Source organism: Melitaea cinxia, chromosome 22, assembly GCF_905220565.1.
Source record: "Melitaea cinxia chromosome 22, ilMelCinx1.1, whole genome shotgun sequence".
Classification (NCBI taxonomy): domain Eukaryota; kingdom Metazoa; phylum Arthropoda; class Insecta; order Lepidoptera; family Nymphalidae; genus Melitaea; species Melitaea cinxia.
The window spans coordinates 1,139,439-1,155,218 of record NC_059415.1 but is presented as its reverse complement, the minus strand read 5'-3'; positions in this window follow the sequence as shown (position 1 = coordinate 1,155,218).

The following is a 15,780-nucleotide window of genomic DNA, read 5'->3' as shown; positions in this document are numbered from 1 at the left end:
CCGGGAAAACATACAGCATTGTTTATAAAGATACACGATCTAGCCTAGTGTACGGCTAGTTTCGCCTCACAAATACTAGATGGAGTTAGTGTTGCACCAGCTTGAGGCAAGCTTTTGTCACTTATGGACTTCATAGTCTTCACCAGGAAGAATTTCCTGCAATGCCGTACATTTTTCATTTCAGTCAGGTAATTCCGTACAACCGATCCCTGTAACTGACTCTCAAAAAAGAGATGTGAGCCATTGCTACTGGTACATGAAAACACTAACTCCATCTAGTATTTTGAAGGCGAAACTAACTGTACACAAGGCTAGGCCGTCTATATGCTTGGCTAAGTATACAATACTTCTTCATAAACAATTCGGTATGTTTTCCAGAGGCACAGTAAGACCTATATTTTTTGATTATGTAAACACTATTATTATGTAACACATATTTTAATATATTTCTCTTTATTACATAATATAAAAAACGGTTAACTATAAATTAGTTCAAAATATTTTTCAAATTTGGCTATATTTCACGAAAAAAATATTAGTTTTTCTATACCCTTCTATGACAAAGTTAATTATTCATACATTAAAATATTTTCCTTAATATTTTATTTAAAAAAATGGAGAAAAACCAATTGTTGAAAATACTATTTTCTTTGTATAGAAAATTTCAAATATTGTTATTCTAACGTTGTATTTATAATGTCTATAAACCTGTTATTCCTTCAATATTTATTTTATATAAATAGCTAAATATATAAAAATAATGTATTTTATAAATATTTTGTTTCAAAGGCTAATATGGATTTAATTTTTTATATAAATAATTTATAATAATAATTCCGGAATATTGTTCTGAAAATCAATTTTAATGTCATTTCCATTATTAATAACAAAAATTTTGATTGAATATGAATACAGCCTACAAATATAGGGAACATTTCTAAAAGTTTCAATATAGTAGATTTTTTTAAATAATTTTGGTGTTGTGTGCTGTAAATAATTGTCATAATGTTTTAACAAAGACGATTACAAAACACCATGCACTACAATACAATATGTAGTCATACATTTATTGAATCCAATATCAATTCATACAAATATTTGTCTTATGACTTTTAGTTTCGTCAATTTGACAAACATTGCTTTAGCCAATATCATGTGACAAAATTAATATCAATAAAATTGTTCTATTTTAACTAAAAATAATATTATATATAAATAAAAATGCATGTTGCTAAGCGCATAACTCGAGAATGGCTCGACCAATTTGGCTAATTTTTTTTTGTATGTTTCTTAAGGCCCACTGAAGCTAGTAATTATTAAAGATATTTATCTGTATATCAAAATGTACCGAATCTAATTCGATTTTTCTAAAACCTTTTAATTTTAAATAGAAAATGTTATAAATAGTTTACTGTATATTACATTACATTCTAATTTAAAAAGTACTTATATTCTAGGCACAATTTATTTGTTCGTTTTTAATTGAAATCATTAGCGAATTTCATTGCAACTGTTTTAAGCAATAAGTTACGTCTAGACTGCGAAATCCAGATTTTCCGTTATGTATACCGGAATAAACATAGATACAGTCAGAAAAACGAGGAAAAATTTTTTTTTTAATTTTTTTTCGGCTTAGCCATCTTAAAAACAACTATATTTGACATCAACCGGTTACAATTCTCGTGTTACGAGTATTTGTAATCGTCTTTTGAGATAAATTTATGTCCAACTAGAGATGCCTTGATTAGCTTACGCCTGCCAACGCGGACCTAGTGTTGAAGCACCATTTATTTATTATTGTAAATAGTTTTTAACTAGAATAATTGTCAAACAAATGTCGAACATTAAATGAAAACTAATACTGATAAAAAGGACAAAACGAAAGCTCTTATGAAAAATGGAATTCATTATTAGTAGTTAAAACAAATTTATTGTGAATTAATTTCTTTTTTATGAGTGTTTTTTTTTTACTTTAGTCAACAATATATATGTGATATGTTTATTAAAAATTTAATTTTTAATCCATGAAAATGTGTTTAAAGGAAATTAAAAATTATTACTTTTATTATTTTTAAATTGACAGATATGATAAAGTTGAATTGAAATTTGAATAAAGAATTGTACCGAATAGTTGTAGAATAGTATGTAGAAAAACGCTTATAATACCCGCTTTGTACTAATAATATTCAAATGGAAAGGCCTAGAACCCTGCATTATACAGTGTTAATATGGTAGAAAAATAATATTTAAAAAATATATATTGAAATTATCCTCTGAATCAACAATCATAACAAAGATACATAATAGGTTGTGAATTTATACATTTTCTAGATTTTTATATTATATTTAAAATATTATTAAAATATTGGCTTCGATCGGTCACAAAATTAAAATGCTTGCGACATAAGATCTTTACATAGACAATAATTCGTTAATTGTAGACGAAATTTGTTATGTAATTAGAAATATCTTACAGTTGTTGAAGAATTACTCAAAATGTAAAATTTATTACAATTATGACAGTTGTTTTCCAAATCACTTGTTTGTAACCTGACTATAAAATTGTCGTTAAAAAGATTAAAAATTATCCAAGAACACATGTGTAAAACTTTTGTTTTGACTACTCATTGTTGGCATAATAACCTACATAATTGTAAACACAGTTGTGAATATTTCATCGTTCATTTAAATTTAGTAAATATCTAGTTATTAAATTGAAATTAAATTCACGCGTTTCTATTACCTAAAAATGGCGTTGATAATTATCATTGTTAAAAGTACTTACATAAAGTTGACGGATTGTTCTACCTGTGTTGACATGACATGATAAAATGTCGACAATTATGAGAATCATAATTATAGTCAGGTTGTTCTTCTTTATTGGAATTTGCTTTATATACATTTTTTGGAATAGCTTTACATATGAAAAAAAAAATTAACTAGTGCTATACGCTTAGCCTTTTAGCAATCGTGATGTGTTAGGAGTGTGCCTGTTTTAGACTTAAATCCCATTTATAGATATAGATATTACTGAGCTATGTTAAAATACCTTTCCAGTCTTATGGGTGTGTTGTGAAATTATTCCACATTTATTAATAAGTATTATTATTACAAACAAATTATCGTGAATAGCACTGCCGTTTTCATTTAAAACATAATGTTTGTTTTTAGTTATCGTTGATAGATGGCGCTGTTACGAAATATTTAGTCCTAAGATTTTTTTATATTTAAATAGAAGTTTATTATTATTTTAACGATCTAAACATTGTTTTTAGATTTAATTATTGTCCAAATATTAATGTTTATTGATTAAATTATTATGAATTATACATTTAAAAGCTCAGGATCAATTTTATATAAGGTAGAATCAGGCGCTGATGTAGAAAAAGTTAGCTGGGGGAACGTAAGAAAATTGTTTAAACAAAAATATTATAAATAATAGTTTTGTAAAAAAATCTAACTGAATTCGTTAGCATATAATAAAATTCTATGACACATAAAGTAACGCACATTTTCAAATTTTTAATTTGTGTTTGAAACATTTAAGTCATGAATCAATATTTTATGTTTGTCGACATATCTGTCTACTGAAGTTTAATATGAAGACAAATATGAACATAGTCAAAGACAAAAGCTATAAATCACCTCTTTCCATCCCTTCTACATCCGCGCCTGCAAATAATATTTAAGATAGAACGGCTTTAATTAGCTTAGTGTTTCCTTACAAGACTATAGATTGTACAAATATGTAAGACTACAGTCTTTATTATATCGTCTTTATTGAAATAGACTATTTTTTCTTCTAATATAGCAACGAATTCTATACATAAATAAATAAAAAATACTTTTATCTTTATTCCATATTGTTAAATTAATTATTCATACATAAATTAATTTATTCCTATATTTATTTCAGTTCTAAAAATAGTTAATATACTTGTGCCGGAAAAATATTTATCCCTTTGACCAAAATAATGATGTTTAAATTACACTAAGAAGGTATGTTTGTAATAATTTAATTTAATAGTAAACGGGAATAAAGATAAAAAAAACAATAATTAACTTTAATACAATACGTGTCAAGTGTGACAATAAATATGTTTTTTGACAATAATCTGATTTAGCTTAATGTTAGACACTCTTCTTTATCGGTCAGGTTGCTGAGATTGTACGAATTTCTAGATGGTTCGATGTATTGCTGAATTGCCTAATAAATGAAAGTCTAGATTGAAACTGATTTTATTTACAACAACCCAAATATTATACCGTACCTAACGTGACCAAATATTTCCGAAAACCCTTATGTTTTGAAAAATTGCAAGGTCTAGAATAATAGATCCGCATAACGTGATGCAGTTTCAAGTGTAGGTATATGTTTACAAGGATATTTTTTATTAGTATTAAATTACACATTTCCGGAACTGATTGAACTTGCAATCGGGCTTTGCAAAGGTCCATCACAGATGTGTTTAAACACCTCAACAAGAAACCGCAAAAAAAGAGGGTAGACCACTACGTTTTACCCTCACAATAAAATCGAACTAGCAACCTCTTAATTGCCCACACAGAGTACTAGGATATAAACAGGAAGTTGCCCATGACCACGTCGTCGTAATATCGGCAGTTACAAAATGACAATAGCATAAAGTCACGTATAATTATGTAAAATTGCTGCTACAGAGTGTAAACCTTTATATCTCATATTTAAAGAACTGTTATTAGCGCCATCTTTCAAAAAAATGATACACTATTAAGTATTTGATTTGATTGGTAGGGAATAGTATGTCATGTTAAAATCATAATTTTCCTAGTGTGTGATAGATGGCGTTACTATTATTCACGAATCGATTAGCGCTGAGTATAGGGCTTGGAATACCGTTAAAAATTCGGTATCGTTAATTGGTCAAGGTCGGCATGACGTTATTTTTGGAGTAACGATACCTTAGATAACGTTATTTTTCACACATTTTATCGTTATATTTTTTACCGGTAAAAACTCATTTAACGTTATTTTTAACGTTACTTCTCTATACCGTTACTGTTAATTGCTTCTGTTAACGTTATAGGTAACGAAATTATTACGCTCGTATAATGTATGAAAGAGACAGATTCGATTTGTAATTTTCTTTATTGGTTTTTGAATTATTAGAGAATACGCCATATAATGTTTGTTTAGTGTGCACATATGTGATCTATTTTTTAAACAATGATCAAAACAATGATGGAATATGAAATAAGCTGTTCGTTGTGTATTATTATTTTTAACAAACTTGAAAAAAATAAGATATTCTCAATTCGATTGAATTTTTTGTAATGTGTGTTACTTCATAATTTATTTTTATTGGGTGGACCGATTTCGATAATTCTTTTTTTAATCAAAAGGTGGTGCTTGTTACATAGTCCCATTTAGATTTGATCAACTACTTTTCTTCTACTTTCGATTAAAGGTAAGACTCGCCTACTTTCTTTTGCGATTATCTCGAAACTATATTTTTTGACCTGGTACCTTCGAAATCTCGGAGACTAGCCGTCCGATTGCTTTCAAATTTTCACCGAATATTCTCAGATACATTATCTACAATGTTACGTAGGGTTTTTTCGATAACTTGATTAGTTTTTTTCTTATTAATGCTTTTGCTTGAAAACTATCGGTAAGAAATGATAATTTTTGTATTTGCGACTCCCATAATTTTTCTAACGTTCGAAAAACAAAACGGCTACGCTACATTGTAGTCACACTACATTGTAAGAACCTGAATTTTTTTGTTGTTTTTCAGATGTACCATAACCAAGTTCCAGGTGGGACAAGGACCGCGCGTATCGTGTGGAGGACCCCCGCGGCAACTAACGTCACGGCATCATTTTTAAATATTTTCCAATAAAATTTTATGATGTTACTCTTGAAACTCTTTATGATAATGACCTAAATAATAAAAATATTCCGACCGATAGTTTCAGATTTATTAATTAAAAAATAAAAAAGTGCATTTCTCGGTTCGCCAGGGTGGCCAGACCCCTTGAGCAGCGCGGGGAGTTCAGCGCGTTAAGTCGAAGATTTTCTGCACGGAGCGGCAACGTCGTAGAGGTATCGATAAAAATTTCGTTAATTCTTGATATTAGAGGTAACGTTATCAGTATCGTTAAAATCCCATTTAACGGTAAATTTTAACGTTAAAAAACGTTTTCGTTACCGAATTACCGTTAAAAGTTTTAACGGTAAAATAGGTATCTGTTAAAATTAACGCTATTTACCGTTACTTTATAATGGTAATTGGTAACGGTAACAAGTCCTGGCTGAGTAGACGTTTTGCAATTGATTTATAAAAAAACCCAAGATGCAGTTTCAAATAAAAGTGACGCTTAAAACTGTCTTTAAATAAACTATGGTCATGAGATAAACATACTTTATTGGAAATTCAACCTTACGCGCATAATTTAAAGTTGTTTTTACCTTATTAACCATTCTTAGTTTAATTTTATTTTACTCTCAAACTCAACGACCTTATTAGGTATACAAAGTTTACAAGTTTTAATATATCATAGCTCAAACTGTTAAATAATATAGCACTCTTTAGTTGTTAAGTGTAAAAACTTCTAAATCGCTTTTAGTTTTTAATTGGATTTCTAATTTGTTATGTATAGCTGTAAGTTTTTCTAAATAAATAAAATAGATATTATATTTAGTAAAAAGTAAAACAATAACTACTCTAGTATCTACTCATAAGTTGTATTCAGTTTTCTTTCATAATTTGTTTCATTGACTATTAAGTTGAATACTGTTATTATTCTGTTATTGTTTTGACATATCTAATAATATTTTTTGTACTTGTTTGTTGTGTGTGTGTTGTTTGTATTTGTTATTGTAGTCAGGTTGTTGTAGTATTTACTTGGCACCAACTTCAAAATTATAAAATATTTATTTAATCATTTCTGATTAACTAAATCAAAATACGAATTACTTTGTACGAAGTAAATTTATTTTTCACTTTTTAATTTACTTTTTGAAGTCGTTTTTTTTTTGTTAAAAATTATTTTATTTTACAATTTTTAGTGATGGGTAGACCTAACAAGGATGCTTTTTCTCTTATGTCGGGGGTTCGGAAACATACACAATACACAAGCACAAACACCCAGATCATGACAAACATCTATATGGCCAATACAAATGTCTGTCGTGCGCGGGAATTGAACCCACTAACGCCAGCGCAACAGCCGGTGCTGTGACCGCTGCGCCAACGCGTCGACATACTATAAGTAAAGTTCGCTATCAGGTGTACGTAATAACAACCGGGACTGACAGCCTAGCGTTTTCTCCAAGGCTAGGTTGGGAGAACCACAAGGATTAACAACTAGACCGAAAATAAATATTTGTATAAACATAAATATCCACTCCGAGCTGGAATAGAACCCGCGACCGTCGGTGTTTAGGCGCCGCCGACACGGCACATGCACCATTATATCAAAGCGGTCGTCAAACAGCAAAAGGTAACTGCTGTAAATTGTTGAGAAACTCCCTCGAGTGTTTATGGGCTCCATCATCAAACTTGGTCCTGCGACACAGATGATCACACAGCAGGTAATTGCTATAAATCGTTGAAAAGTTCCCTCGACTATCTTTCGTCTCCATCATCAGATTGTAATGGCACTTGTAACTCATATAATAATAATATAATAATAATAATAATATCTTTATTCATGAAATCTGTTTACAATATAAGTTACACTGAGTCTTCCCAATAAGTTATCGTAGATACTTGTTGTGGGAATGACTCGCAACTTCCCAAGTCTTTAACTAAGATTTCATACAAACGGCAACAATATGACACGAATTTTATAAAAAACAGAATTTTGTTAGAAATTAAAGTGCGCTTTATAAGTAAGTGAATGTGATCAAGAAACAATAAAATAAAAATAAAGAAATATAGGTGCAAAGTTCTCATCAATAGAAATGAATTAAGTTCAAACAGCAGGTAATTGATATAAGTCGTTGAAGAGTTCCCTCGACTATCTTTCGTCTCCATCATCAGACTGAAATGGCACTTATAACTCATACATATGCAAAGTTCTTATCAAAAGAAACGAATTAAGTTCAAAAACCAGGCAATTGCTATAAATTGTTGAAGAGTTCCCTCGACTATCTTTCTTCTCCATCATCAGGTCGACTCCAGACCTTTATTAAATAGTAGTGTTTTATAGTACTTAATGAAAACATGATTAAATGTACTAGTAACCCTTAAGATTTTTGAAAGTTTCCCTCGATTTCTCTGGGATCCCATCATCAGATCCTGGTTTTCTTATCATGGTACCAAACTATGAATATCTCCTTTCCAACAAAAAAAGAATTATCAAAATCGGTTCATAAACGAAGAAGTTATCTCCGAACATACATTAAAAAAAATATATATACGGTCGAATTGAGTAACCTCCTCCTTTTTTTTGAAGTCGGTTAATAAAATTTGATAATATATTTCCGATGCACATTTGGTAGTAAAAAATTGATTTTTATGTCGCAGAACCAACTTTGATGAATTTTTGTATAAAGATAGATATTGAGAAGATAATAAGCTACTCAAAGTACTACACACCGACGAAGTCGCGGGTACCAGCAGGTACATATATAAATATATACTGGTGGAGGATTACGCCCCGGCGGGGAGATCAAACGGCTGGGGGTTAGGGCTGTAGGCTGAGAAAAGTTGATTTTTTTTAAATTAAATAAATTTAATAGATATTATTTTATAGATACTATTTTTAACCGACTTCCAAAAAAGGAGGAGGTTCTCAATTCGACTTTATTTTTTAACCGACTTCCAAAAAAGGAAGAGGTTCTCAATTCGACTGTATTTTTTAACCGACTTCCAAAAAAGGAGGAGGTTCTCAATCCGACTGTATTTCTTTTTTTTTATGTATGTTACATCAGAACTTTTGACTGGGTGGAGCGATTTCGACAAATTTTCTTTTAATCGAAAGGTGGTGTATGCCAATTGGTCCCATTTAAATTTATTTGAGATCTAACAACTACTTTTCGAGCTATATCTAATAATGCATTTTTACTTGACGCTTTTTTCGTCGACCTACGTTGTATTATACCGCATAACTTTCTACTGGATGTACCGATTTTGATAATTCTTTTTTTGTTAGAAAGGGGATATCCCTAGTTTAGTACCATGATAAGGAAACCAGGATCTGATGATGGGATCTCAGAGAAATCGAGGGAAACTCTCGAAAATCCCCAATAACTTTTTACTGGGTGTACCGATTTTGATAATTCTTTTTTTGTTGGAAAGAAGATATCCCTAGTTTAGTACCATGATAAGAAAATCAGGATCTGATGATGGGATCCCAGAGAAATCGAGGGAAACTCTAAAAAATCCGCAATAACTTTTTACTGGGTGAACCGATTTTAATAATTTTTAATTTAATCGAAAGCTGATGTTTGTCATGTGGTCACATATAAATTTTATTAAGATCTGATAACTACTTTTGAGTAATCTTTGATAACGCTTAGTTACTTGACTATTTTTTCGTCGATCTACGTTGTATTACTCTTCGATGTAATTGAAGTCGGTTTTTTTTTTCGTTTGCGAGCAAACACAATTATTTTTATGTATGTAACATCAGAACTTTTGACCGGGTGGACCGATTTCGACAATTTTTTTTTAATCGAAAGGTGGTGTGTGTCAATTGGTCCAATTTAAATTTATTTGAGATCTAACTACTACTTTTCGAGTTATATCTAATAATGCATTTTTACTTGACGCTTTTTTCGTTAACGTACGTTGTATTATACTACATAACTTTTTACTGGATGTACCGATTTTGATAATTCTTTTTTTGTTGGAAAGGAGATATCCCTAGTTTTGTACCATGATAAGGAATCCGCATTACTTTTTACTGGGTGTACCGATTTTGATAATTTTTAATTTAATCAAAAGCTGATGTTTATCATGTGGTCATATTTAAATATTATCGAGATCTGATAACTACTTTTTGAGTAATCTTTGATAACGCGTAGTTACTTGACTATTTTTTCGTCGATCTACCTTGTATTACTTGTCGATGTAATTGAAGTCGGTTTTTTTTTTCGTTTGCCTGTAAACACTATTATTTAAATAAATAATAATTTAAATAATTTTAATTGTTATTGTTATTATCATTATATAATAAATTAAAATTTTAGTGTTAAAACAACATTTATAAAGTACAGTAATAATATGTAGTTTCTGGTAATTATTCTATTTATGTAAATATTGGGAATTTGGATTATCTATAATTGTGCAATGGTGGTATTTATTGCATAGTTATTAAAAGAAATAAGATAAACCTCATTAATTCCAAATAACGCATTAGAAAACAAATTAATTTCTTTTCAATAACTTTAGCTTAATGTGGTTCCCTTTTCGATTGAGATTTCAGCTTTTCTGTTGTTGTTTTTTTCAGTTTAATACATAAATTTGAGTCTAATTGAAATCTTTTCTTTAAAACCTTTAACGCATTACCTATTTAGTAAAATATTTTTTTTTTAACAAATCTTGAATTTTTCTTCCTTAAATTATGGATGACTTTATTCCTTCTAATTAACTTTTTGCGGCAGGTATGAAGTTGAACGCACACACGCACGCAAGCACGCACGCACGCACGCACACACGCACACACACGCGCACACACATACACACACACACACACATCACAGAATGAAAGAATCACATATCAACACGTGGTAAGAAATAGTGAGAAACTAAACAAACGTTAAAAATGCACATTTCCGCTTAAATGTTATTTTTAGTTTTAAATTTTTATAATATTAACTCTTTTTTGTGTCATTAAATTAATAATATTTAATTCCTAAGGGCATAAGTTGTTGTTAGATGTAATCAACGGGAGGATACTGGTATCTCTAACACAGTACTAGGTACTAGGTACTAGTGCAGGAGTCGGAGTAATCTATTTATTGTATGAATTATTATTGTGTCCAATAAAGATTATTATTATTATCACTGAATGTCACTCCGCCCGCCCAATACATAATAGATACATATATTATAATAACTACTTATATAAATAATATAGTAAATTTACTTATACTTACATATATAAATATAAGCGGGTGGAGGAATACGCCCCGGCAGGGAGATCAAACGGCCGGGGGTTAGGGCTGTAGGCTGAGAAACCGGCGGACAATCCTAGCCGAGTCAAGTAACACCGCCTTCTGCATCCTGGCTGCGAGTGAACCGTCCCGGATCCCCAGTTGCCTCAGATGGTGAGCGAGGCTAACCGGGATCAAACCGTTGGCAGATATTATGATAGGGATTATTTCAGCAGACCCCACACCCCACATGTCGACAATCTCGTGCGCCAGATCCAGATATTTACGTTTTTTCTCAGTCTCGGCTTTCACAAGGTTCTCGTCATGCGGGACGGTGATGTCCACTAAAAATACCCTCGACCGTGCCCTGTCCATCACCACGATATCAGGCTTGTTCGCCAGTATCGTCCTGTCTGTGGCGATAGGCAGGTCCCAGTAGAGCCGGACTCCGTCGCGTTCGAGTACTGGCACCGGTGAGTATTGGTAATACGGCATCCTCTGTTCCAGGAGACCGTACATAAGAGCAAGCTCTTGGTGGAGAATCTTGGCCACTTGGTTGTGTCTGTGCAAGTACTCAGTATTAGCAAGCGCGGAACAACCCGAAAGCACATGCCTGAGTGACTCACCGGGATGACGACAGGCTCGACAGAAGTCGGGAGTGCCATCCTTCAGGACGTGCTTTCGGTAGTTGTTCGTCTTGACCACCTGATCTTGTATTGCACAGACAAAACCTTCGGTTTCCCCAAAGAGGTCGCCGAATCGCAGCCACTGCACGGAGGCCTTACTATCCACGTGTGGTGCGTGAAGCGCCTTGTAGAACCGTCCATGCAGTTCCTTCTCCATCCATACGGTCTCCCGGTCAGAGGTGCTCAGTACGACCGGTTTCTGCCAGTTCTCTTTGGCCAAGGCTAGGGGGGTTAGTCCTTTGTCACACATTGAAACGTCACCATGCAAAGCGCTGTCCCGTCTCGTTTCAAAGTAGGCCTTGAGGCTGCACACCTCGCGGTTATGCATGGTCTTAGCGCTTAACATGCCTCGACCACCACACTTCCGCGGGATGTACAGTCTCATGACCGACGACTTAGGGTGATGCATGCGATGGTACGTCATAGTTGTGCGGACTCTTCTGTCCAGGGCGTCAAGTTCGGTCTGAGTCCATCTGAGTATGCCAAAGGTGTACAAGAGAGTGGGCATGACCCAAGCGTTATAGGCTCGGACCTTGTTGGCTCCAGACAAGTAGCTCCGAAGAACTTTTGTCAGCCGTCCAAAAAAGATTTCACAAACTGCCTGTTTCATGTCAACTTCCTTCACCCCTATGCATTGTGACATACCCAGATACCGGTAAGATTCAGCTTCGGAAAGGGTCTTGAATGATGTTAATTCGAGACTAAGCTGCGACGATTGAGTCACCTGACCCCTGTCCACATGCACGACCGCACACTTATCCACTCCAATCTGCATCCTGATGGAACTGCTGAACTCCGTAGTGATTTTCAGCAGTTCCTGCAGGCGTGCAGCGTTAGGTGCCAGAAATTTAAGGTCGTCCATGTAGAGAAGGTGGGAGACTTTAGTATCTCCTCTCCGAAACCGAAAGCCTGTCCCCGAACGCTCCAGCAGGGTGCTTAGAGGGTTCAAGGACAAGCAGAACCATAGTGGACTCAGGAAATCACCCTGGAAAATACCCCTCCGTATCCTGATTGGGTCATCCACACCCGTCATTCGCTCGCCCTGGAGACATAGGATCGTGCTCCATTGCCCCATACATACTCCGAGGAAGTCTCGAACTGCCTGGTCAACCTTGTACAGCTCGAGGACCCTCAGGAGCCATGAATGAGGTACCGAGTCGAAAGCCTTTTTGTAGTCGATCCAGGCGGCCGAAAAGTTCCGACGGTTGCGTCTGATAAGCTGGCCCGCCACAGAGTCGATGAGAAGGAGCTCCTTTGTACCGCGACCGCCTCCACGACATCCGTTCTGAGCTGCAGACAAGATATTAAACTCACCAATATGTCGTGAGATCTTACAGCTCAGAACGGACGTCAGTGTCTTGTAGATGGAGGTCTGACACGTTATGGGGCGGTAGTTGGTGGGATCTGCGGTGTTGGTGGACTTAGGAGCTAAGTGAGTGATCCCGGTAGTGAAAAGGTTCGGGAGTGTCTTCCGATCTATTGCCTCTTGGTATTGTCGAGCCAAGGTCGCATGGCAGACCGAGAGCCCTTTCAGCCAGTAGTGATGCAGACCGTCGGCCCCCGGACTTTTCCAGTTCGGAGCCCGCCGGACCGCACCACTGACGTCCTCCGTAGAGATGGCGATTGGGTTCATCGGTTCGATTTTAGCACATGCGTCCTGAACCGCCGCAATCCAAGGGCCCTCCTCGTGCTCCACCTCCCCTGACCATATGTTGCGCCAGGAGGCGACGAGGTCAACTGTACTCGGTTTTAGGGAAGCAGAGCTCGATATCGGGTTCTCCAGCTTTCTATAGAACCTTTTCTGATCACTCACGAAGAGGCGATTTTGTCGAAAGCGCTCAACTCTCTCAGAGTACCTGCGAATGCGCTTTCCCCATGCCGCGATTCTCTGCTTCAGGCCGTCGATGCGCTCCGTTAGTTTATCGGCTATGTCAGGCTGCAACAGAGCGCACAATCCTTGGTCTTGTGTTGCCCGACCTGAAAGCTAGCAGCCTACCAATGAGAGCCCTGGCCAGGTTGATACGGCGTTCTATTCTCCTCTTCCAGGCTGGTACGTCGCTATTCTTATGAGTAGCGCGTCCAGACTCCTGGGTCTTGGCTCCGACAAGGCAGTGCATCGCTAGAGCGGCGCCGAAGAGAATAGAACCCGTATCCTCCAAGCTGAGGCTGCCTTCCAAATAGGGCGGCAACAGTCTGTTGGCTGCCTCAATGGCATTCCGCGTCGCGGCATTGAGGGGGAGGCGAGAGAGTCGCGGTCTCATTTCCAGAGGAGCGCCTTGAGTCTCGGAAATCGCCTCTTGCAAGATCCCTCTCATCTGTTCTACTTTTTGGGCGACTGCTCCCTCAGTGATCACCTCCACAGGCGCTTCGCTACGAACGCCTTCTTGTTGCGTTGACACTTCGTTGCGCACCGTGGACACGGGTTCGACTTCAGGAGCAGCCTCACGTCGAAATCGTTCGAGCTCGGCGGCGTCAAATATGCCCTTTCGTTGGATGTACCGAGCTCGACCTGCCAGGTTCTGTTCCGTAACAGTTAGCGTAGGCTCAAGCAGTAGGAACTCGGGGTGCATTACTGCCCGGTAGCCAGTCCGCCCGGTTTCACGTCCTACAGCCCTATAGTACGCACGCATGATACTCTCGTTCATTTTCGGTGTCCATCTCATGCGACGTACTCCACCAGCGGTGGACAACGAATGCTGAGTCCCTTTGGACTCTGTCGTCGCCAAGCCAACTAGTGGGGATGGTGGATAACCCGACCGGTCAGGTGGTGGTGCCGGTCGGCGGGGTTGGCTGGCACGTCCAGCGCCAGCTCCAGACGCGCCCTGGCGTCCCCCAGGCAGCGGCCCTATGCGCCTTTCCAAATCGTCCTCCATCATTTTAGTTTTTTGAGTGCTAATATACTCACTTGGAGAGGCACTCACGCTCTCCGAGGAGGCTGCGTAGGTGTTATGCAGCTTTTGTTGCCCTTAGTCGCCTTTTACGACAGCCTAGGTGTAGGAAGGGGTGGTCCTATTCTACTCTGCCGGGAACCACACGGCTTTTATTATTATTCTATTCCTCATTTAACGCACATCAGCACAACGTGGACTTTTTAAGGTAAAAATTATTTTTTCAACCATCCACCTAGTATCCTCAAGGCTAGATTGATGTATTTATACCCACCTTCTCGGAGTCACAGTCCTGGATGAAGGTGGTCATTGAATTGCATTTGAAATGCCTCAAGTTTTTTGCTGAAGATGTATTCAAAGCTGTAAAGTTCTTCAGGGAATATTATCAAACTAAGACTGATTTTTAAACAACTCTAGCTATAGATTTAATAAAGTATATAGGTACTTCAATATTTATTTAGAAAATTTAACCTAAATCCTGAAATGACAGTCTTTATAAAACTACAATATGTAAATGCATATTTTATATTATCAATATATATATCATGCATATTTTATATTATCAATATATATTTTACATTTATACACGTATATTAATACTATTTTGATTATTTATGTATGGATATTTGTACTTATATGTGTATTTGTATGAATTAATGAATCTATCATACACTATTTTTATTCATCCTTAAGAATATTGTACACTTCCTATCCGTCACTACTATATCATGTCCTGTGCCCAAAGGTTATCTGGAAGAAATCGCTCTTCAGCGATAAGATCGCCTTTGTACATCTTTTATTTTGTAATTACTACTGTTTGTTTATATTTTGGTGTACAATAAAGAATATATTATTATTATTATTATTATTAAATCTATTATGTTGTGAATCAAAATCGAAAAATTAAAATAAAAAATTGCTTTATTTAAATAAGCTTCAAGAACATTTTAATTTATTAACTAATTCTTATTATTGTGCAGCAGTGCAGTTCAATTTTAATGACAAGAATCGATGACCTTGTTTCTCTTTCGAGGTCTAAGTACAATTCATTAACAGATAATATATTAATTACAACAAAATTATATAAAAGTAAGACAATATACAGTTTTAGATGAAATAT